Source organism: Phyllobates terribilis, unplaced genomic scaffold (assembly GCF_046119375.1).
Source record: "Phyllobates terribilis strain yellow unplaced genomic scaffold, ASM4611937v1 Scaffold_4__5_contigs__length_816908805, whole genome shotgun sequence".
NCBI lineage: Eukaryota > Metazoa > Chordata > Amphibia > Anura > Dendrobatidae > Phyllobates > Phyllobates terribilis.
In genome coordinates this window covers 677313627-677338201 of record NW_027362764.1, presented here as the reverse complement: position 1 = coordinate 677338201, position 24575 = coordinate 677313627, and the positions used below count along the sequence as shown (strand labels likewise).

Genomic DNA, 24575 nt, shown 5'->3' with positions numbered 1-24575 from the left:
ATTTTGATGACGTTTTCCCCTACTGCCCAGCTCGGCTAGCATGGAACGGCGCCTTGCCGGACACCGACCTTAAGTAACTTAGATGATGGAAGCCCCAAGGCCTCTGAGCCAGTTGGCAGCTAAGTACACTACCCCGCCGCCTTAACGCAGGCCTGACACCGAGCTCCTTGCCACGGCTAGGAGTGCTTATTGACTCCGCAGCTCGCCGTGTGGAAATGATGGCGTTAAAAGCACCTGTTGCCGTAAAGGGGCCAGGCTTTCAGCAGGTGCCCAGGGAAGGTTTTGTATGCCGGCCGCCTAGCGAGGGCCAGCAGAAGTAACATGTATCTCTGCAAAGAAGCTTGTGTAACCAAGCCAGACGGCTGCCAAAGAGCTAACCTCAGTGCAAGGAAGGCAAGGAAGGTGTGGAAGGAATTGGGGAGGGGGGGGGTGATTCCTGCTAGGGCCCTGAAATCATAAAACAGGCAGGAGAGTCTGATGCATGGTGACGGAGAGGTTGTAGGGGCAGATAGGGGGTGTTGTCACGTGCGAGCATGTGTGCATGCTGGCTTGTGTGTGAGAGTGCACTTCCTAGGTGTGGCGCGCTGCAGACAGTCAAAGGGATTGTTCCCTTTCATTAAAAGTTAATCCCCGGCTGCAGGCTATTAGAAAGCAACTAACCGCGCTCTGCTCACCCTACCCGGGTCTACCGGTGAGTCTCGCCTCTGCTCCCGGCCTGTGGTATTGGCCGTGAAGCTGACGTTCCGTCGACAGCGCTGCAGCCGATCAGTGAGCTCAGCGGCTCTGAGTGGGGCGTTGTGTCTAGAGATGAGCGTTGTTCTACTCGAACTGTTCGCCAATCTCAAATTCGAGCTGTTTTGGGCGGTGTTCGAGCCGTTCGGCGAACACGAACAATTTGAGAAAAATTCGGCTGTTCGAGGTTATGTTCGATAACTGTTCGTGCACCAAAATCATAACTGGATTTTTTCTCAGTAATGATGAAAATTAATGTTAATACGCAGTTTGAGTGTACAGCGGGGTGGGGGGAGGGGCAGGGGATGGATATCTGCAGTAACAAAGAAGATCTCCATTTTTTTTTCTCTTTCCCGCATTTGCAGTGGGGAGGTGCAATCTGTCAGCCTATCAGCAGCGCACACACGGAGCGAAGTGCTTTTTTTCACACAAGCAAGGGCATGTGTCATTGGCAGTGTATGTCACATGTCCTTGCCCTATAAGACCAAGCCATTTTCCCCGTCGCCACCATTTTCTCACTGCTGCAGCTGCGTGTTAGACGGCACCGCTGTTGCTGTGTGCGCTATACCTTGTTAATTTCAAGCCAATTTTCGCACAAATATACAGATAGCTTGGGAGTAGGGAATAGTTGTGATTGCAGTCCTTTTAAGGACTAGGTTACAGCATTTCCTACGACTTTTATCAGGCAGGTCTGTGCTCTTAAATAGATAGATTGTGGGAGTAAAGACTAATTGTAATTGGAGTCCTTTTCAGGACTAGGTTACATCAGTTCCTATCAGTTTTTGCCAGGCAGGTCTGTGCCAGTGCTGTGCAAGTTTTTTTCACAGCATTTGGCTGAATCTAGCAAAGCTAATCCTTTTTGGCCTATTGCAGAGTGTGTTAGTCAGTGGAGTAGCCTATCTGTGTTGCAAGATATACCACCTGTGTATAGAATACCAATTTTTTTACTGCACCTAGTGAAGTAAAATCTTTTGGGCATAGCATCATTCTATTAGTCCATCTATACTGACCTCCATCAGGTTGCAAATTAAATATAATTTTTTTCTGCATCTAGCTCTGAAAAAATATTGGGCTTCTAGCTGTGTGTGGGACTTGTTCTATTAATCCATCTATACAGACCTCCATCAGGTTGCAAACTGAATATATTTTTTTCTGCATCTACCTCTGAAAAAATATTGGGCTTCTAGCTGTGTGTGGGACTTGTTCTATTAATTCATCTATACAGACCTCCATCAGGTTGCAAACTGAATATATTTTTTTCTGCATCTACCTCTGAAAAAATATTGGGCTTCTAGCTGTGTGTGGGACTTGTTCTATTAATCCATCTATACAGACCTCCATCAGGTTGCAAACTGAATATATTTTTTTCTGCATCTACCTCTGAAAAAATATTGGGCTTCTAGCTGTGTGTGGGACTTGTTCTATTAATTCATCTATACAGACCTCCATCAGGTTGCAAACTGAATATATTTTTTTCTACATCTACCTCTGAAAAAATATTGGGCTTCTAGCTGTGTGTGGGACTTGTTGTATTAGTCCATCTATACTGACCTCCATCAGGTTGCAAACTGAATATAATTTTTTTCTGCATCTACCTCTGAAAAAATATTTGGGCTTCTAGCTGTGTGTGGGACTTGTTCTATTAGTCCATCTATACTGACCTCCATAAGGTTGCAAACTGAATCTAATTTTATTCTGCATCTACCTCTGAAAAAATATTTGGCCTTCTAGCTGTGTGTGGGACTTGTTCTATTAGTCCATCTATACTGACCTCCATCACGTTGCAAATTGAATATAATATTTTTCTGCATCTAGCTCTGAAAAAATGTTTGGCCTTCTAGCAGTGTGTGGGACTTGTTCTATTAGTCCATCTATACTGACCTCCATCAGGCTGCAAACTGAATACATTTTTTTCTGCATCTACCTCTGAAAAAATATTGGGCTTCTAGCTGTGTGTGGGACTTGTTCTATTAATCCATCTATACAGACCTCCATCAGGTTGCAAATTGAATATAATATTTTTCTGCATCTAGCTCTGAAAAAATGTTTGGCCTTCTAGCAGTATGTGGGACTTGTTCTATTAGTCCATCTATACTGACCTCCATCAGGTTGCAAACTGAATATAATTTTTTTCTGCATCTACCTCTGAAAAAATATTTGGCCTTCTAGCTGTGTGTGGGACTTGTTCTATTAGTCCATCTATACTGACCTCCATCAGGTTGCAAATTGAATATAATATTTTTCTGCATCTAGCTCTGAAAAAATGTTTGGCCTTCTGGCAGTGTGTGGGACTTGTTCTATTAGTCCATCTATACTGACCTCCATCAGGTTGCAAACTGAATATATTTTTTTCTGCATCTACCTCTGAAAAAATATTAGGCTTCTAGCTGTGTGTGGGACTTGTTCTATTAATTCATCTATACAGACCTCCATCAGGTTGCAAACTGAATATATTTTTTTCTGCATCTACCTCTGAAAAAATATTGGGCTTCTAGCTGTGTGTGGGACTTGTTCTATTAATCCATCTATACAGACCTCCATCAGGTTGCAAACTGAATATAATTTTTTTCTGCATCTACCTCTGAAAAAATATTTGGGCTTCTAGCTGTGTGTGGGACTTGTTCTATTAGTCCATCTATACTGACCTCCATAAGGTTGCAAACTGAATATAATTTTTTTCTGCATCTACCTCTGAAAAAATATTTGGCCTTCTAGCTGTGTGTGGGACTTGTTCTATTAGTCCATCTATACTGACCTCCATCAGGTTGCAAATTGAATATAATTTTTCTCTGCATCTAGCTCTGAAAAAATGTTTGGCCTTCTAGCAGTGTGTGGGACTTGTTCTATTAGTCCATCTATACTGACCTCCATCAGGTTGCAAACTGAATATATTTTTTTCTGCATCTACCTCTGAAAAAATATTGGGCTTCTAGCTGTGTGTGGGACTTGTTCTATTAATCCATCTATACAGACCTCCATCAGGTTGCAAACTGAATATATTTTTTTCTGCATCTACCTCTGAAAAAATATTGGGCTTCTAGCTGTGTGTGGGACTTGTTCTATTAATCCATCTATACAGACCTCCATCAGGTTGCAAACTGAATATATTTTTTTCTGCATCTACCTCTGAAAAAATATTGGGCTTCTAGCTGTGTGTGGGACTTGTTCTATTAATCCATCTATACAGACCTCCATCAGGTTGCAAACTGAATATAATTTTTTTCTGCATCTACCTCTGAAAAAATATTTGGGCTTCTAGCTGTGTGTGGGACTTGTTCTATTAGTCCATCTATACTGACCTCCATAAGGTTGCAAACTGAATATATTTTTTTTCTGCATCTAGCACTGAAAAAATATTTGGCCTTCTAGCAGTGTGTGGGACTTGTTCTATTAGTCATCTATACTGACCTCCATCAGGTTGCAAATTCAAAATAATTTTTTGTCTGCATCTACCTCTGAAAAAATATTTGGCCTTCTAGCAGTGTGTGGGACTTGTTCTATTAGTCCATCTATACTGACCTCCATCAGGTTGCATACTGAATATAATTTTTTTCTGCATCTAACTCTGAATAAATATTTGGCCTTCTAGCAGTGTGTGGGTCTCATTGTATTAGGCCATCTATACCAAGCTCCACCAGCTTTTCAATTAATAATAATTTTTCGCTGCATCTAGCCCTGAAAATAATTTTTCTTCCCAATAGTGGTAGCAATAGAAATATGGGGCGCGCTCCTGGCTTACAAAAATATACGCTTCATAACAAAAAACACCAGCTTAGCGCACTGCATTAATAAGATGGCATCATCGTCTCTCCCAGTGCTAGGCCTACTACCCAGGCTAGCATTCCTGTGCCTAAAACACAATGTATGGGTCCGCGCTAGCCACTATGCTGAGGGGTCTAAAGCTGCTGCTAACGCTTTATAACAATTCAATTGGCAGATTTTCACAGAGCTCTTCCACAATGCCCACCCATCGGGACAACAGTTGCCCACCTTCCCTATGGGATCTAGTGGCGAATAGTTGATGCCATTAATCAGAGCGTCAGTTGCCCCGTCGACGTGGCAAGCATACGGTAAGGCATGGGAAGAGTGGACACGACTAGTAGCAGGCAGACGGGTTGACCAATGTGAACAAGCCAGATCACAAGTCACCATAGAATTTCTCCACCAGCTAATGATGAGGGGCATATCAGGGGCGTCAGCGCAGCGGTGTCTGACCGGAGTAGCATTTCACTTCCAACTACTGAATTGGGGAGATGTGACAAAGATTCATCATCAGACAATCCATAAAAGGGTGGAAAAGGGGTCAGCCAAGTCAGGAGTGTAGACGTCCCGTCCCGTGTCACTAAAACTGATTTCTCACATCATATCCCTAACACCATTAACATGACACTCACAATTTGAAGCAACACTACTGTCTACTGCATTTGTGATCGCCTTCTTCGGGGCGCTATGCATAAGCGAATTAGTCCCTCAATCCAAAATTAGCACCAGTGGAGGCTTATTACACCAGGACGTAGTCATAGGCAATAATGCAATACGTCTACGCATACACAAATCGAAAATGGTTCCAGCGGGCAGGGGCACTTGGGTACTTCTACAACCCACAAACGGTACACTGAGTCGGGTAACAATAGTAAAACCATATCTAACCATCAGATCACAAAGTAATTTGTTCCTATCACACATTGATGGGACGCCATTATCAAGATACCAGTTCCAAGCTATATTTAATAAATGCATAACATCGGCAGGGAACCACCCCAAAGATTACGGGACACACTCATTCCGCATAGGCGCGGCCACAGAAGCAGCAAGAGCAGGACTGTCAGAAACGGAAGTTCAGAGGATAGAGAGATGGTGATCCACGTGTTTGGCAAGATACATAAGACCGGACTTGTTATCCTAACGTGGTTTGTTTCTTTTACAGGTGATGCTAAGCCAACAATGTGGGTGATAAGCCACTCGTATATATATTGGGCAGATTAAAGGGCGAAAGTCCGCCCAGGCGGGAGGAAATTAGAGTTTCATAACACATATTTCAACTGGAGAGGTATTAGAGGCCTGCTATGTCCACAGGTACTAATGGAGGTAATCAAGGTAGGGAGAGAGGCAAGATGTCTGGTCATCTTAGTTATACAGGCCGGGGGAAACAACCTAGGTCATCACAAGAGCGCATAACTAATGGAAATAATGAAACTAGACACTGAGCGCTTCAGAGAATTTTTCACAAAACTAGCTATAGTATGGTCAGAGATTGTGCCGATAGCGGTATGGCAAGGTGCGCGAGACATCACGGCCATCGAACGGACAAGGCGGGTAATAAATATTCGGATGGCAAAATTTAGAAGAGACAGAGGCGGTGTAGTGGTACGACACCGACAACTGGAAGGAGATAAAGCAGGCCTCATACGGCCCGACGGTGTTCAATTAATGGATATTGGACTGGACATATTCCTGTCAGGACTCCAGGACGGAGTGGAACAAGCGTTAAGAGTGATGGGTGGGGGTCAGAGTCCTGCATACGAGTACGCAGGATCCTCCGTGGCCTGGAAATAGAAAGGACATGTTGGAGAGTTACACTTGTTGGCCAAGTTGCCGGAGTGGAGACCCAGGGCATGCTGCAACAAGCTGAATTATTTTAGAAATAAAATGTCTTTCTAATGGAATGAGTATAAAGAGTTAATAAAGCTGTGACCGATCCTCACCCATCCAGTTGTAAGAGTTACATTATTGTATTGTCAAGGAAAGGGGGGCGGTAGGGGGGCTGAGCGTCTGGGTTTGTTTGGGGGTCCCCACAGTCTGCCTAGGCTAGATGCATTTAAAAATTCTTATTAGATACACAGGCGGTGCAGCTTGCTTCGCAGCTGGGCTACTACGCCCAAAGTATTGCCTAGGCTAGATGTAGTTAAAAATTCTACGCTGACTAGCAGACACTGAAGATTTGGAGCAGACCTCTGAGTAAACAGCTCTTCAGACTCAATCATCTGTGTTACCCCAAGCCATAGTGTATGTAGTTTCTTACAGTTAAAAGGGGGGGGGAGCGACCCAACCCACCTGGAATTGACGATGCCAACGTCACGTAAGACACAGCAAGGGGACTCCAAAAAGAGTTTCCATTTTTTCCCAAAATTGTGGCACAGACACCACTTAACCCTAGAACGCATACCTGGGGCCTCGCAGTCCCGCCCTGTTAATTGTTTTCTATTTTCTGCAAGATTACTTTAGTTAGAATTTTGAAACTCTAGGTATTCTTCATGTATATAGTTGTTTGTCATTTGAGTTTGAGTTATTCAATGTTATTTGCACACGGGCCTAAAAGGCCCCAGGTATATGAAAGTGTAGATTTTTATGGTCATGCGTTCTAGGGTTAAGTGGCATCAATTGCCCCACAGTTGCTTAAAACGGTTGGTGAGGTGATATTACCAAATCCTCAAGCTTTTAGCCTCCCAAGGATAACACAGGATTAGAAAAGTCCTTGCGAATCCATGATTTGTTCATCTTTATGAACGTGAGTCTGTCTACATTCTCAGTGGACAGCCGCGTGCGCTTATCTGTCAGCACACCATCAGCAGCGCTGTTCACACGTTCAGAGAGAACACTGGCTGCAGGGCATGACAAGATCTCCAAGGCATGAGTGGCGAGCTCCGGCCATTTTTCCAGATTGGAATACCAAAATGAGCAAGGGTCCAGTGACACAGTCATGGCTTCGATGTTCACTTGGAGATACTCCTGCACCATCCTCTCTAGGCATTGACTATGTGTCAGACTTCTTGTCTCCTGTGGCCTTGCAAAGGATGGTCTAAAAAAGTGGTGAAACGATTTCACAAAATTGCTGTTACCAGCAGATACTGTGTTACTGTTACGGTTTGAGTGATGAAGACTCGACAGTCCCGCGGTTGGCAAGTTAGAACTGTGAGATTCACTTCGTGCACCACTGGTGTTTTGTGGAAAAGCACATGTAAGATTCTGCAACAGCGTCTGCAGATACCCCTGCATGCGTCAATCCCTTTTTATGGCAGGAATTATTTCGGCAAATTTACTTTTGTACCGGGGATCTAAGAGTGTGGCAACCCAGTAGTCGAGATTACTTCGAATTCTGCAATCTGAGGGTCATGTTGCAGGTAGTACAGCAAGAAGGCACTCATGTGTCTTGCGCATCCAGGAGGACCAAGTCCTTGTTGTGTTGGTAGCGAGGTAAGAATCATGCTTCTTTCCTCTGCCCTCTCCCCCCAACCTCGCACAACAGAAATGTGATCAAGGTCTCCCTCATCTGATGAGTCTTCCATGCCCATCGCCAGTTCATCCTCCACTTCTTCCTCGGCTCCTGCACCTTCCTCAACAGTTTAGCTGCTACCATGCGCCCTGTTTAATCCCTCTCCCCCACCCTCCCATGCCTGCCTCCTTGGTGCTGCCAACCGTCTGGACCTTGGAGATGTTATCCCTTCCGCATTCGACTCCTCCTCTACTTCCTCCACCTCCTCTTGTCCGACCACCTGACTCTGAATTCTGTTTAATGTGTGCTCCAGCATGTAAATCACCGGAATAGTTATGCTGATAATGGCATCATCGTCAGCACTAAACATCTTCGTCGCCATTTCAAAACTGTGCAGAAAGGTGTGTGGTGCCCCTGAGGGTGCAGTCACCACAGAGTTACTGCATCTCACCCAGAGGTGTGGTATCTCACCCTCAGGTAAGGAAGGCGTATGGCTCGGGACCCTAACACCTGCATCCAACACATACCCGCAGTGGGGTTAGGGCGAGATTGCTCCTAAGGGAGCGCACAGTCCCAGGTCCCTAGCTGGTGGGAGGATCCTATGTAGTGGGTGCCTAGGGGAGCAGCTTAGGGGAGCACATGACAGGGAGAGTATAAATAGGAAGCCATCTTAGAAAGAGCAAGCCAGTCAGAGGAGGAAAAGTGACAGGAGCAGAGGCTCGACATGAGCTCTGCTCCGGAGGCGGGCCTAGCCTGGGAGGCCCAGGACTGAAGGAGAGAAGAGAGGAGTGGGAGCAGGAAGGCTCCAGGAACCGAATGGACCCTAGGGCTACGGGCCGTGCAGAAGGCCACCTGTACTCCCGCTGCTACCAGGAGGTAGAGGGGTCAGGCCAGATAAGGGGAACCGGTCCCTCAACTAGAGGAGAAACAGCAAGGCTCAACTAGAAACCGGAGGCTGCAGCATTTCATGTACTGCAGGCAAAAGTCCACACCAGTCTCACTAAGAAGGTAGCCACATAGGACCCAGGGGACGGAACACAAGTCGCCCGCCAAGGCCCGAGGATACCGGATAGAAGTGTCACTGGGTGTGAGGTGCAGGGAGAAGGCCAGAGAAAGGACACACAGAAGGGGGTCCTGCTAAGTACTCCGGAGCTATCTGGGGGTGGACTGAGCCCCTCACTGAGTATGCACAGCACGACGGGTGAGATAGCTCTGGTACCTGTAATCTGGACTGCAACAACTGTGAGTAAAGATCTTGGGACTGCATCACACAGACTCTGTGTTCATTACTGACTCCCTGCACTACAACCACCATCATCCACCCACACTACCCTGAAGCTACACTCTTCCTGTGGTGAGTAATAATACCATTGCAGCAAAACCACCAGCTTCAGAGGACTGTTCCGCAGCGGCGGCCCCTTTGGCCGCACTCCACAGGTGGCGTAGTCGGACATTATAAAATCCATATATACAAATTACCGTTGGATTGACCGCCCTGGGTCACGGACCGGGTCACCGCCACAGTGACTACAACCCCCAGCGTCTACCGGCCCGGCTCCGGGTACCCCACGGCCCAGGGGGCGCGTCAACTTCATAGGTCCCTGATCTGAGACCACTCCTGCTGTGTGATTTGCCCCACCTCTGGATCTCGTTGGCCCAGGCTATACGTCAGAAACTATTGCACCAGGGCTTGTCGATGCTGCCACAGTCGCTGCAACATGTGCAGAGTTGAATTCCACCGTGTCGGCACATCGCATTTCAGCCGGTGAACTGGCAGGCCCAACGACTTCTGTAGAGATGTAAGTCGTTGAGCTGCGGGATGCGAATGGCGGAAGTGAGCACACAGCGACCGTGCCCTCTGCAGAAGGCCATCTAGTCCGGGATAGTGGGCTAAAAATTTATGGACAACCAGGTTCAACACGTGAGCCATACAAGGCACGTGTGTAACATTGCCCCGGCGAAGGGCCGCACCCAGGTTTGCAGCATTGTCGCACACGGCCTTCCCTGGTTGCAGGTCCAGTGGAGACAACCATTCATGAAACTGGGTCTCCAGAGCTGACCACAAGTCCTCAGCTGTGTGACTCACATTTCCCAGACATTTCAAAGTAAACACTGATGCCGTTGAGCCCTGCTGCCAGCATAGTAAGGAGGTGCGCAGTTAGAAAGCAGGTGGCATTACCAGACAGGCTTTGGGTGCAGGTGGAGGACCGAGAGGAGGTTGAGGAGGCAGAAGCAGTGGAGGAACTTCTAGATAGAGGATTGACGTACAACTCGCGGGGATGGCAAGACTTGGACAGCAGCCCCTTGTCCTGCTGTCACCATAGTTACCCAGTGCCCTGTTAGCGACATGTAACGCCCCTGTCCATGCCTACTCGTCCAAGTGTCTGTGGTGAAATGCACCCTGTCACACACAGAGTTTCTCAAAGAAGCGGTGATGTTGTGTGCGACATGCTGGTGGAGCGCAGGCACACCTTTCTTTGAGAAGTAGTGCCGACTGGGCATCTGGTACTGGGGCACTGCGATGGACATAAGGTCTCAAAAATCCACTGTGTCCTCCAGGCGGAAAGGCAGCATTTCTGTAGCCAACAGCTTGCAGATGGTGAAATTCAACCTCTTAGCTTTCTCATGGCTAGGAGGAAATGGTCTTTTACTTGTCCACATCTGAGGGACCGAGGGCTGGCTGTTGTGCTTTGACGGGGTTGAGTAGGGTGTCCCTGGCAAACTGCCAGTCTGTGAGGAAGATGCAGGCGGACATGTTAGGTTGCCTTGATCCAAAGGTGGTGCTCTCGATGTCAGAGAGCTCTCAACACCAGCAGGTGTTTCCACTTCCCAATGAACTGACGACCTGCCAATCACACTGGCTGTTGCAGGTAAAGAGGTGGCAGGTCTGCGTCCAAAAACATGTGTGACTGCTGTCCCCCCAGTCACAGAGGATGAAGAGGCCGCGGATGCACAAGATGGGGCAGACGGTGGTTGGCCCAGCCTGCTAGGCCGCATTGTAGCACAGTGAGCTTCCCACTGCAACTTATGCTTCATATCCATGTGATGGTACATGCATGAAGTACTCAAACTATGGATTTTTTGGCCTCTACTTAGCTTTTGGTGACAAATATTACAGATAACACGAGTTGGGTCATCCTTATCGATCTGAATAAATGCCCAGGCTATGCAAGGCTTAGAGCCCATGCGACCTGAAGAGCCACTATGACTTGTGGTCAGAGGCGGAGTTGTGGTTGAGGATGCAGTTGTTGACGTGCTTCCAGTACTCCGTCTCTGTCCAGGAAGGCGCAACCTAACCTCGTCGTCAATAGCATCTGTGACGCCCCGCTGCGCTTGGTATCACAGATCCTAGAAGAGTGTATTGATGGAATCCTCCACAAGAGGCCCCCATAAACATTCACACATCTCCACCTTCCACCTCAGACCAGCAGAGGGAGCCCGTTAGGGATATAAATAGGGAAGGTGGAGCTAGGCAGTTCAGTTCCTCTGAAGAGTTCCTGCAGTAGAGAAGCCTAAGAGAGGTCAGTCTGCAGTGTAGCTCAGTCTAGTCTAGAGAACTCAGTTAATAGTTCAGCAGTGGAGCACGAGGCTCCTGCTAGCTAGATTCAGGGAGCCCAGATAGATCTTAAGGTGTGCCGGCGTCATAAGATCGGTGAAGCGCGGCAAGCTGCCGTTAGTGTGTATAGCCTATTGAGGGCGCGAGTAGGCCGAAGGCGAGTGGTGAGTTAGTACATAAGGGGCAGAGGAGCTTAACCAGCTCACCCCGAAGCATTTACCGGACACCGGATCCGAGCTTACCGGGATCTCTATGACCCAGTAAGGCATAACCGGAATCCCTGGAGAACTACAAGTCCCAGGATCGCTAAGGTGCTGATACGTAACAGAGCCAGGAGACGCTTAGGCCCCGCATACTGGGAGCGTGAACTTCAAGAGAAGGCCCTACCACAAGGTCAGCCAGCGCAGGACAGAGACAAAGTTAGGCCTAGCTCCAGGCAGGTCAGAAACTTACTGCGCAGAGGCAAGAAACAGGAGGCCCTACACCCGCTCATTGGGGAGGATCCTGATATGCACCCTTCACCCTACAGTGCTCCAGGATGTGCCTGAATTTCCTCCAGTAAAAGGTACTGAAGTGACTACCGTGTCCGTTTCCATTCTTGCTCTGACCCAGCTGGGTCTCGCCTGTCCTGCATTCCCCCTGCATACGCTGACCTGAGACCTAGCTCCACCTGTGGGGAGCTATACCATCGAGCTGCCTTATCACGGGCCTCAGTGGACTGCTGCAGCGCTGGTGCTTCTCACCAGATACCACAGGTGGTGTCACAAACTCTTATAAAATTAACAATTATCCACCCTTTTAAAGAGTGACCCCAGGGTACGGGCCAGGGAGCCGACCACCGCGACATCCCAAAGGCCAGGCAAAGGCCCGGGTGACCTCATCGACTGGCTGACTGTGGGTTGACAGTAAGTGGGATCTCCAACCTTGTCATCATCACCCTGTGTGTTATCACACCCGTCGTCCTCAAAGCCAACCTCTTCCTGCCCTGACCGAAAAGTCAAGTTGTCGCTCCAATCAGGTATTTGAGTCTCATCATCGTCTTCATCATTGTCTCCACCAACAGGAGTTACAGTTTGGGAACGAGGGTCTACATTATGCTCAGAACCTTCTTCATCTGGTCCTGGATCCGACTTATAAAGATTCTGGGCATCAGTGCAGATCATTTCCTCGTCTGGATTAACAGAAGCTCTGGAGCAGACCTCAGTTTTCCAGGCTATAGTATGAGTAAACAGCTGTGCAGACTCAACCATCTGTGTTACCCCATACTCAGACCGGCAGCTGGAGACTTGGGAGCTGTGAGGAAGCAAGTGCGATTGGGGTGACACCTCTGAGGACTGGAGTATTTGTGATGTTGAAGTTGAGGTGGAGGAGAGCCCACTTGAAGGAGCACTTGATATCCGCTGAAGCACCTGCTGTTTTTGTGCCTCATCTGGAATTTGTAGCGATGGGCGTGTCCGTAACAAAGGGATCGTATCACATTGTCCACGAAAAGAAGTCGACATGTTAGTTTGGCTGGAAGATGGTCTTTCTTCTGCAGATGTTACTCCCCCCCCACCGCGGGGGGCACGACCCACCAGCGGACAGGCACCAGTATTAGGAGAGGGGGGCTGGCCGTCAGGGTCCACCGCGGCTCTGGCACAAACCCGGCGACACGGAGGTGGCACGGGCAGGAACGGACTGGCCGTGTCGGCTTCTCACTTTTTGGATTTTAGAAGGGCATGACATGCCTATATCTGTGTCTCCCCCTCCTTTTACTCCTCCACCTCTTTTATTTTCGCATGACTATATGTACTTGTCACTTTTCCATGTGTTAGTTATGTCTTCTGAGCAGTTTGTCAGCTTTTGGACACCTTTGAAGGTGTTTTCTATGTGTTTCTATGTGTTTTTGTTTGCCTGCCATTGGTTTTAACGGTGTTCGAAGGTGTTCGACGAACAGTTCGACGAACAGTTCGGCGAACACACGGGTGTTCGACGAACCGAACCGAACTCGAACACTACGGGGGTGGCTCAACACTAGTTGTGTCTACAAGACCTTTTAAGGAAGCCAGCAAAAAAATTGAAGAGAAGGGAAAGCACAAAAGGACCTGGTCTTGCTGAGCACTGGAAAGGGCAGCCGGCAGCCAGACGTCAAAGTAGAAAAGCAGCAAGTGAGAGGCTTGTCTCTGCCTACGGCCACACCACCCTGAACACACCTGATCTCGTCTGATCTTGGAAGCTAAGCAGTGTCAGGCCTGGTTAGTACTTGGATGGGAGACAGCCTGGGACTGCAAGGTGCTGTAGGCTTTTGCTTTTTCTTTCCTTCCACCAGCAGGGGGCACTCTCTTCTGTGCCTTTTTTCTATTCCCTTTCACAAGTGCACACATTCATTCTCTTTTCTTTTTTTCATTTGCTTTCTCCCTTGCGCTATTACATCTCTGCAAAATTCCAGCATCCTTCTGATCACCGTGGGCCTCCAGCATTGTTGCTTCTTTACTTTTAATACTAGGCTCCTTTTCACCATGACCAGCGTCTCCCGCGTGGCTGGAGGCAACCACCGGTAACCCCAAGCAGAAGACCTTTGCAGGCAACACGACCCTCCCCCCTGAAGAACAGCTCAAAGTCACTGGCAACCATCTCACCCTCTTCCTTCATTCACCCCTGGACGTCTCGCTCCGCCCCCAAGTTACGGGTCCAGCTTGCTCTTTCTGCCACATTACCGCGATGAAGGGTTTAGCCTGCAGGAGACCCTGCGCCGAGACATTTTTGAAGACACCTGATGCGGCGGGTGAATCACTGCTAAACAAACCACACCTGTAGGGACGGCACAGCCTTTGCATGGACCCTTCGGAGCCCGCCCCGTCACGGCCAGATTGCTCGCCACCAAGCGATCCTGAGAAAGGCTGGCCAGGCGATGGATCGAGCAGCGTCTACTGGCCATACCACCTTGGATACGCCCGATCTCGTCTGATCTCGGAAGCAAAGCAGGGCTGGGCTCGGACAGTATTTGGATTGGAGACCTCCTGGGAACACTGAGTGCTGTAGACCATTTTGATGAAGTTTTGCCCTACTGCCCAGCTCGACTATCATGGAACGGCGCCTTGCCGGACACCGACCTTAAGTAACTTAGATGTTGGAAGCCCCAAGGCCTCTGAGCCAGTTGGCAGGTAAAGTACGCTACCCCGCCGCCTTCACGCAGGCCTGACACCGAGCTCCTTGCCACGGCTAGGAGTGCTTATTGACTCCGCAGCTCGCCGTGTGGAAATGATGGCATTAAAAGCACCCGGGGCCGTGAAGGGGCCAGGCTTTCAGCAGTGCCCAGGGAAGGTTTTGGATGCCGGCCGCCTAGCGAGGGCCAGCAGAAGTAACATGTTTCTCTGCAAAGAAGCTTGTGTAACCAAGCCAGACGGCTGACAAAGAGCTAACCTCAGTGCAAGGAAGGCAAGGAAGGTGCGGAAGGAATTGGGGGGGGGGTGATTCCTGCTAGGGCCCTGAAATCATAAAACAGGCAGGAGATTCTGACGCATGGTGACGGAGAGGTTGTAGGGGCAGATAGGGGGTGTTGTCACGTGCGAGCACGTGTGCATGCTGGCTTGTGTGTGAGAGTGCGCTTCCTAGGTGTGGCGCGCTGCAGACAGTCAAAGGGATTGTTCCCTTTCATTAAAAGTTAATCCCCGGCTGCAGGCTATTAGAAAGCAACTAACCTTGCTCTACTTACCCTACCCGGGTCTACCGGTGAGTCTCGCCTCTGCTCCCGGCCTGTGGCATTGGCCATGAAGCTGACGTTCCGTCGACAGTGCTGCAGCCGATCAGTGAGCTCAGCGGCTCTGAGTGGAGCGTTGAGTCTACAAGACCTTTTAAGGAAGCCAGCAAAAAAATTGAAGAAAAGGGAAAGCACAAAAGGACCTGCTCTTGCTGAGCGCTGGAAAGGGCAGCCGGCAGCCAGACGTCAAAGTAGAAAAGCAGCAAGTGAGAGGCTTGTCTCTGCCTACGGCCACACCACCCTGAGCATACCCAATCTTGTCTGATCTTGGAAGCTAAGCAGGGTCAGGCCTTGTTAGTACTTGGATGGGAGACTGACTGGGAATACCAGGTGCTCTAGGCTTTTGCTTTTTCCTTCCTTCCACCAGCAGGGGGCACTCTCTTCTATGCCTTTTTTCCATTCCCTTTCACAAGTGCACACATTCATTCTCTTTTCTTTTTTTCATTTGCTTTCTCTCTTGCGCTATTTCATCTCTGCAAAATACCAGCATCCTTCTGATCACCGTGGGCCTCCAGCATTGTTGCTTCTTTACTTTTAATACTAGGCTCCATTTCACCAGGACCAGCGTCTCCCGCGTGGCTGGAGGCAACCACCGGTAACCCCAAGCAGAAGACCTTTGCAGGCAACACGACCCTCCCCTCTGAAGAGCAGCTCAAAGTCACTGGCAACCATCTCACCCTCTTCCTTCATTCACCCCTGGACGTCTCGCTCCGCCCCCAAGTTACGGGTCCAGCTTGCTCTTTCTGTCACATTACCACGATGAAGGGTTTAGCCTGCAGGAGACCCTGCGCCGAGACATTTTTGAAGACACCTGATGCGGCGGGTGAATCACTACTAAACAAACCACACCTGTAGGGACGGCACAACCTTAGCCTGGACCCTTCGGAGCCCGCCCCGTCACGGCCAGATTGCTCGCCATCAAGCGATCCTGAGAAAGGCTGGCCGGGCGATGGATCGAGCAAAGTCTATTGGCCATGCCACTTTGGATACGCCCAATTTCTTCTGATTTCGGAAGCAAAGCAGGGCTGGGCTCGGACAGTACTTGGATGGGAGACCTCCTGGGAACACCGGGTGCTGTAGACCATTTTGATGACGTTTTTACCTACTGCCCAGCTCGGCTAGCATGGAACGGCGCCTTGCCGGACACCGACCTTAAGTAACTTAGATGATGGAAGCCCCAAGGCCTCTGAGCCAGTTGGCAGCTAAGTACGCTACCCCGCCGCCTTCACGCAGGCCTGACACCGAGCTCCTTGCCACGGCTAGGAGTGCTTATTGACTCCGCAGCTCGCCGTGTGGAAATGATGGCGTTAAAAGCACCCGGGGCCGTGAAGGGGCCAGGCTTTCAGCAGGGGCCCAGGGAAGGTTTTGGATGCCGACCGCCTAGCGAGGGCCAGCAGAAGTAACATGTTTCTCTGCAAAGAAGCTTGTGTAACCAAGCCAGACGGCTGACAAAGAGCTAACCTCAGTGCAAGGAAGGTGCGGAAGGAATTGTGGAGGGGGGGGGTGATTCCTGCTAGGGCCCTGAAATCATAAAACAGGCAGGAGAGTCTGATGCATGGTGACGGAGAGGTTGTAGGGGCAGATAGGGGGTGTTGTCACGTGCGAGCACGTGTGCATGCTGGCTTGTGTGGGAGAGTGCGCTTCCTAGGTGTGGCGCGCTGCAGACAGTCAAAGGGATTGTTCCCTTTCATTAAAAATTAATCCCCGGCTGCAGGCTATTAGAAAGCAACTAACCGCGCTCTACTCACCCTACCCGGGTCTACCGGTGAGTCTCGCCTCTGCTCCCGGCCTGTGGCATTGGCCCTGAAGCTGACGTTCCGTCGACAGCGCTGCAGCCGATCAGTGAGCTCAGTGGCTCTGAGTGGGGCGTTCTGTCTACAAGACCTTTTAAGGAAGCCAGCAAAAAAATTGAAGAGAAGGGAAAGCACAAAAGGACCTGGTCTTGCTGAGCACTGGAAAGGGCAGCCGGCAGCCACACGTCAAAGTAGAAAAGCAGCAAGTGAAAGGCTTGTCGCTGCCCACGGCCACACCACCCTGAACACGCCCAATCTCATCTGATCTCGGAAGCTAAGCAGGGTCAGGCCTGGTTAGTACTTGGATGGGAGACTGTAAAATAATACTTTTCCTGTATTTTTTTTTTTCTACTAAGGTCTTCTCAAAGTATCAATATCATGATATTCTTATAAAAAAATGTATCTATTTATTCTTGGATTGTCCATTAAAAAGAATCAGATTGCAGCAGGTACATACAATAATTAGTTATAAAGTAATTGTCCATTTGTCCATAATTAGCTTAATTGTTGAGATTCACCCATCTTTCCTTGGATCCTGGCTGGTAAATCATGTCTTTGTCCAGCATGTGTCCAGGCCTACATGTCATCTGCTTCTCAGCATGAAGATTCTGTGTCTTGTGGGGTGGGCAGAGCAAGAGAGCCCCCCCTTTCTGTACCATGGGCTTTTATAGCCAGTCGTATGGACACCTATTCTACATATGGTAGTGAACCAAACATACACACACAAATAGCGTATGTCAACTAGACACGATGGCTGAGGCATAGAACTCAGAAAAATGATTATCGATTAACATTCCAAATGAATTTCCATAATTAACCATTTAACATTTCCCCCTTTTTTGAGAATATAAGGACTTTAACTGAAAAATCTCAAAAGAAGATACATTCATCAATCATTTTTTCTTTCCTTCTTCCTTGGCAATATCATTAAATTTCCATAATAATAATAATAGTAATAATAGTATCAATATCGGATTATTGTTATATAATGATGTGAATTCATGTTATGGTATGCCGTGACTAATATTCATTTAATATGTATAATTATACTTCCCTATATCTAAATTGAAGCAATCGCGGGTTCAATCGTCATCATCTGATGTCATCGGGTCGTCATCTTCTTGGTTCTTTTATAACACAGTCTTTGGATGAAAACTCCTTTGAAATAAATTACAGCATGTAGATATTGTACAGTCCATAATTGTGTTCATTATTGTTCAGTCCATAAACTGTACTCTTTATTAGAAAGATCATGTGTGTCAGTTGATAAGAAAACAAAGTCCATGGATGAAATGTAGCTTTAATATGTGTGCAGTGTCACCTGGACTTACGTTGGATCGTCTTTGGAATCTTCCGTGTGTCCGCACTGGTCTCGTGTCACTTTTGGAACAGATGTGACGTCTTTGGTCAGTAAAGCAAGGGTTAACTTGACACTTCCCTGCTTTATATAGCACCATAACCAGTACTCAGTCCTTTATATATAGGACACATATGCCAGGTATTACCTGTTCACCAGCTTTCATTGAAGCGTTGCAGGTGATAAGAAACCACTGGAACGTGATGAAACTTTAACACAACACAGTACATATAGGATCATCGTCCTCTGCCGTCCTGGTGATCAGTGGTGTGAATTGTATTGTATGTAATGGACACAGTCTATTATAACACTCAGCATTCACACCTGTTACCTTCTGAGACGTCCGGATATCAGTTGCTTCTTCTTGTAACTTTTGAGAATCTCTTTGATTTATAAAAATTAAAAGTCTTTATTAAGATAGAATTCATAATTGCGATGTCTTGATTGAAGTCTTCATTCCCTAATCTGATACCAAATCTGGCAGTTTTTCCTAACCTATAATATCACAGCGTACCATAGCAATCAGTAATATCCATCTAATTATTATCAAAATATTAAAATAAATTATGTTTGGAATAATAAACTATAATAGATAATAATTCATTATCAATCAAGTTCTCCATATGATAGAACATTTTTATGTCATAGGTGTAATTATCTTTTCCAACCCATAGGTGTCAGTGTATTTTGAAAAAACAAGTTTTTATATCTTTATTAAACCAATAATATCAAAGAATGTATACTCCTGAACCAAAATGAATAAATATATGAATGTATGAATGAATGAATGAATGAATAAATGAATGAATGAATTGTTGTGTTTACTCAGAAAATGTAAACATTTTTTTCCTTAGCAATATATATTTAATGAAGCAATACTCTTGTATTAGACATTACTTTATTAAATATTAATGTGTTTTCTCAATTGAGATATTGAACTGAAATAAAATCAAATGAGAATTAAAAAATGAAAAAATAGAAAAATAAGAAGTATAAAGTAAGAATAAAATTTTAAAAATGAAAAATAAAATTAAGAGTAAAAATAAGAATAAAAATAAAAATAAGGCCTTTAAATTTTAATGACAAATGCAGAGTAATTATATTCTCCATAAAAAATACCCTTATAGCTCCATTATCTGGATGATTTCATATTTGTCATAACCTTGTACCACCAAAAAATATTAAATTATGCAACTTTGCATGTAATACCCTTCTTAATTATACCATAGTACCTTATTATTATTTCTTCTTTATTAAAATGTGTGGAAAATAAGTATTGATCAAAAGTGATTATGTAATCAGGATCAAAAACACATTTTCCCCCTTAATACCAAAAATATTATTTTATAAAATTTATGTATATATCAGAACCAAATTAAAAATAATTATTCTTCTAGAAATATTGTGCATAAATTTCATATCGATGAGTAGCATAGATTTGACTAAAGAGAGGTGTGTACCTATTTAGGTAACCATTAAAAATAATATTATAGTTATTCAAGAATATTATCATGTGGAAAATTATTCTAAATTTAAATTTGCTTTTGTAAACCATTTTGATGTGTGGTTGCCCTTATCCACTATTAGTTAAATCAAGAAATAATAATTATTAAAGAAATATAGAAATATATATATGTAGATAATACCTAATTATGTATTATAATTTCCTCAGAATTAAATATATTTTTGTACCTTCACATTAAGAAACATTTTTTTTTTTTCAAACATACAAACATATGAGGCCTCTGTCACATCAATCACACTTAGCAGCTGCTGATTTACTCATCTGTCACCTTCACTCTGACATTCACAGTTCTGTTCAACTCAAACATTCCACATATGAAGTTTTAGATATACAGTACAGACCAAAAGTTTGGACACACCTTCTCATTTAAAGATTTTTCTGTATTTTCATGACTATGAAAAGTGTACATTCACACTGAAGGCTTCAAAACTATGAATTAACACATGTGGAATTATATACTTAACAAAAAAAGTGTGAAGCAACTGTAAATATGTCTTCTATTCTAGGTTCTTCAAAGTAGCCACCTTTTGCATTGATGACTGCTTTGCACACCCTTGGCATTCTCTTGATGAGCTTCAAGAGGTAGTCACCGGAAATGGTTTTCACTTCACAGGTGTGCCCTGTCAGGTTTAATAAGTGGGATTTCTTGCCTTATAAATGGGGTTGGGATCTTCAATTGTGTTGTGCAGAAGTCTGGTGGATACACAGCTGATAGTCCTACTGAATAGACTGTTAGAATTTGTATTATGGCTAGAAAAAATCAGCTAAGTAAAGAAAAACGAGTGGCCATCATTACTTTAAGAAATTAAGGTCAGTCAATCTGAAAAATTGGGCAAACTTTGAAAGTGTCCCCAAGTGCAGTTGCAAAAACCATCAAGCGCTACAAAGAAACTGGCTCACATGAGGACCGCCCCAGGAAAGGAAGACCAAGAGTCTCTTCTGCTTCTGAGGATAAGTTTATCCGAGTCACCAGCCTCAGAAATCGCAGGTTAACAGCAGCTCAGATTAGAGACCAGGTCAATGCCACACAGAGTTCTAGCAGCAGACATATCTCTTCAACTACTGTTAAGAGGAGACTTTGTGCAGCAGGCCTTCATGGTAAAATAGCTGCTAGGAAACCACTGCTAAGGACAGGCAACAAGCAGAAGAGACTTGTTTGGGCTAAAGAACACAAGGAATGGACATTAGACCAGTGGAAATCTGTGCTTTGGTCTGATGAGTCCAAATTTGAGATCTTTGGTTTCAACCACCGTGTCTTTGTGCGACGCAGAAAAGGTGAACGGATAAACTCTACATGCCTGGTTCCCATCGTGAAGTATGGAGGAGGAGATGTGATGGTGTTGGGGTGCTTTGATGGTGACACTGTTGGGGATTTAATCAAAATTGAAGGCATACTGAACCAGAATGGCTACCACAGCATCTTGCAGCGGCATGCTATTCCATCCTGTTTGCGTTTAGTTGGACCATCATTTATTTTTCAACAGGACAATGACCCCAAATACACCTCCAGGCTGTGTAAGGGCTATTTGACCAAGAAGGAGAGTGATGTGGTGCTAGGCCAGATGACCTGGCCTCCACAGTCACCAGACCTGAACCCAATCGAGATGGTTTGGGGTGAGCTGGACCGCAGAGTGAAGGCAAAAGGGCCAACAAGTGCTTAGCATCTCTGGGAACTCCTTCAAGATTGACGGAAGACCATTTCCGGTGACTACCTCTTGAAGCTCATCAAGAGAATGCCAAGAGTGTGCAAAGCAGTCATCAAAGCAAAAGGTGGCTACTTTGAAGAACCTAGAATATAAGACATATTTTCAGTTGTTTCACACTTTTTTGTTAAGTATATAATTCCACATGTGTTAATTCATAGTTTTGATGCCCTCAGTGTTAATGTACAATTTTCATAGTCAAGAAAATACAGAAAAATCTTTAAATGAGAATGTGTGTCCAAACTTTTGGTCTGTACTGTATATATATATATTTAACCCAAAATTGTTGTATCCCAATTTATTAATGCGCATTGCCATATCAATTGAATATCTTTATATTTCTTTGAATATTCCCCAAGTACATATTATATAATATGAGAGTAAGTCACTGGAATTTCAGACACTTGAAAAAACTCTTGTCTTAGATTCTTTTTTCACTGGCTGCCCGGTCTTAAGTTACATCAGTTGAAAATAGAATGAATGGGATCCTATACTATTAGCTCAAAGTTCAAAGGCCGCAGCTGTCACACGTCATGCTGTAAAGCTACTTTAATTTGCACGAACACTTCATGCACAGAAAATATTAGCAACACAAAAGAATTAATAAGTATTACATATATATTATAGTTCAACTAGATATATTGTTATTATTTTAAAATGTTATACACATAAAATCATGCATTTTTTTCACTTCCTGTGTGAATAAAGAAATAAATCCATTTTAGAGTTCTTTGATCAAATCCTGCTTTGGAATGAAAACTCTAAGGAAATATAAGAAAATAAAATTAAATATCAAATTCATACAGAAACAGAATTATTTAAATATCTTATACATATTTTGGTTGGTTCTAATGTAATTCAAAATATTGCTACTTAAATTTATATATATGAAGTTCTAATTTATTAATTAATATATATATATATTTTATAAACGTATATATAAATACAATTATACGCAATCTCTACTTAGACAAGTGTATATATATATATATATATATATGAACTATTAGAAACTATGTAACTACAATTTTACTGTATAAGATTATAAATAAATATTGAGACATTGTATTACATTTTGATACAACATTATAATTACAGTTTTTCCTTAGCCACTCCCTAAACCAAATCTTCTGTCTCTCTCAAATATCTCCAGGAACGCCCTATTTAGGAAAGACAGTTTTCTATCCTTCAAAACCTCAGAGAACTGCCTGTTCTTCTGTCCACATTCCATGACGTCACTGTGAGTTGGTCGTCTCACCTGTCTCTGTCCATCAGTTTCAGCCATTTTCCTTTTTAGAGAATCACAGTTCTGACTGAGAATTAACTCATTCTGTGGAGAGATGGATCTTTGCACTGGCTGATATGGCTTATAACATATATGAAATCTTCTGCGTATTTGATAGAGTTCACTATGGGGATGACTCAGTCTAGGAGAGTTTGATATTGGCTTTTGGTAAGATTTTACCTTTCCTGGTTTTATAAATTTAGCTTGATTTATTTTCTTTTCACGATTCTCATGTTTTCTAACAAAATCCAGCATCTGCGCACATTCAAATAATGAATTTTTTTGTGATGCCATAACTTGGTAAACTGAATTTAGGAATTTGAATTTTTGTACAAAAGTTGTTATCATATGTTGTACTTTTCCATTTTTGATGAGAGCTTTGTACAACCGTTCAAATATGGACATGAATGTATATGTACATTCCTTCCTACCAATCCTTAGTTTCTGCAGATCTTCTATGTTGGGAAAATCCTTTGTGACACAATAAATCAAATATCTTAATCTGTCCGAATCATTTTCCCATCCATTAGGAGAGTCATTTTCACAGGGCATTAAATGTAAACGTCTGGACAATGTCACAGGAATCCATATTTTAAATAATTGATTCCTCTCCTCATTGGATAAATCAAACTTATCAGAGAAGCTCTCAAATGTCTCTGAATTTCTACAGGCATGGATTTTGACATCATATTTTGGCATGATTTTGTATAATTTCAGCAAATTTTTCCTCATTTTAATTTGGAGTTGAGCCTGGGTAATTCCAGAATTCTCTGATATTTTTAGTGGCTCTTGTACGTCCGTTCCATTCTTTGTATAAACTGAGCCACAAAACTTCTATGTCATCTCCTAAATTACCTTTGAAATTAATATTACTTTGTTTAGCAAAAGAAGAAATTATATCCATATTTTGCTTACCTTAAGATTCCTTGGCTTCTCTTTATCAGCACGTCCTGTCTTCAGTTCGTCTGATTCTTTTCCTGTGTGATTCTGTTCCTTGTTAGTACCTCTGCTTCCTGTCTTTCCTCAGTCTGTAGGTCCTTTCTGCTTCTCGTGACAAACTAGTGAATTTACTGACACGTGAACAACAGCTGTTCAGCTCGTCAGGACTCCCCCCTTGTTCACGGAAGAAATTCACTTACTCAATTTAAAAATCAAAAAAACAGGACTGGCTGGCTCACCATTGTAAAATAATACTCTTCCTGTATTATTTTTTTCTACTGAGGACTTCTCAAAGTATCAATATCACGATATTCTTATAAAAAAATGTATCTATTTATTCTTGGATTGTCCATTAAAAAGAATCAGATTGCAGCAGGTACATGCAATAATTAGTTATAAAGTAATTGTCCATTTGTCCATAATTAGCTTAATTGTTGAGATTCACCCATCTTTCCTTGGATCCTGGCTGGTAAATCATGTCTTTGTCCAGCATGTGTCCAGGCCTACATGTCATCTGCTTCTCAGCATGAAGATTCTGTGTCTTGTGGGGTGGGCAGAGCAAGAGAGCCCCCCCTTTCTGTACCATGGGCTTTCATAGCCAGTCGTATGGACACCTGTTCTACATATGGTAGTGAACAAAAAATACACACACAAATAGCGCATGTCAACTAGACACGATGGCTGAGGCATAGAACTCAGAAAAATGATTATCGATTAACATTCCAAATGAATT

General features: G+C 44.7%; 4 pseudogenes; all 4 read left to right on the top strand.

The window, feature by feature from the left end:
* Positions 1–13665: 13665 nt before the first annotated feature.
* Positions 13666–13784, top strand: LOC141269847 (5S ribosomal RNA; annotated as a pseudogene).
* Positions 13785–14405: 621 nt separating this feature from the next.
* On the top strand, positions 14406–14525 carry LOC141268470 (5S ribosomal RNA; annotated as a pseudogene).
* A 938-nt stretch (positions 14526–15463) lies between these two features.
* On the top strand, positions 15464–15582 carry LOC141269544 (5S ribosomal RNA; annotated as a pseudogene).
* Positions 15583–16203: 621 nt separating this feature from the next.
* Positions 16204–16323, top strand: LOC141269835 (5S ribosomal RNA; annotated as a pseudogene).
* The last annotated feature ends 8252 nt before the right edge of the window (positions 16324–24575 follow it).